The sequence below is a fragment of the Echinops telfairi genome, unplaced genomic scaffold (genome assembly GCF_000313985.2).
Source record: "Echinops telfairi isolate 266 unplaced genomic scaffold, ASM31398v2 ScPeMD7_7468;HRSCAF=8506_0, whole genome shotgun sequence".
Classification (NCBI taxonomy): domain Eukaryota; kingdom Metazoa; phylum Chordata; class Mammalia; order Afrosoricida; family Tenrecidae; genus Echinops; species Echinops telfairi.
Genome location: NW_022111369.1, coordinates 34,240,108 through 34,241,156, shown reverse-complemented (window position 1 = coordinate 34,241,156; position 1,049 = coordinate 34,240,108).

The window sequence follows — 1,049 nt, the reverse complement described above, 5'->3', positions numbered from 1 at the left end:
ACAATTGATCTATGTATTGTGATAAATTGTATGAGCCCCAATAAATTGATTAATTAAAAAAAAAAAAGTTGTCACTTATCAGTAAAATGGCTATACCAGTTAGGGTATAGCTCCAGCTCTGTGTGATGAAATTGTTGCATAAAGGAAATTAGGTCACAGCTAGATGGCGGGGCTGTGACTTGAACTCTGGGTTGTCAATAAATTAATCCCCTGCTTCTAACGGCATTGCTGTTTATCTGGGCTTTTTAATTAAAAAACAAAAAAGGCCATATACATAAAACATCCTTCAAGATTTTCCCAGAAAATGTCTCTTTGGAAGACTGAAATCAGACGTCCCTATCTCCAACTTGCAAACTGAGCTGACAAGCAACAACAGAGCAGGACAGGTCAGGCAACAAACGCTATAATGCAGGTCTCTAAGCAACTGGAAATACTTGGCTGGGGAAGATTTCTTTTTGCCCTGGCAAGCTGGGGACATTCTGCAAGGAGTCGTTGAGCACTGATGTGGAAAGCAGCTCAAATTCCCACATGGGAGAAGGTTCTGAGGGTGATCAGGAGAAACAACAAAACCGTTGCCCTCGATTCTGACTCATCATGCCCCCATGTGTTACGGAGTATGTATACCTATGCCATTGGGTTTTCTTGGCTGTAATGTTGTGGTTAGTGGGTAGTGGGTTGGGCTACTAATTGCAAGGTCAGCAGTTCAAAATTACCAGTTGGTACACCAGAGAAAGATGAGGCTTTTACTCTTGCAAAGAATTACAACCCACAGGGGTAGTTCTACTCTGTCCTACAGAGACACAGTAAATCAGAATTGACTCAATCGCAGTGAGGTGGGGTAGTGTTTTTTTTTAATGGTTACTAAAAAATATCTCCAGTCTTTCCTTCTTTGTCACCACTAGGTGGGTCCAAACTGTCAGCCTTTTGGTGAATAACTAATGACAAAACCATTTCCCCCACCCTGGGACCTATTACTTCTGGTAAAAAAGAGGGTTAAAAAACAAGCTAAAATTAAAACCATACAAGTAATGATATTAGCACTCTCATTC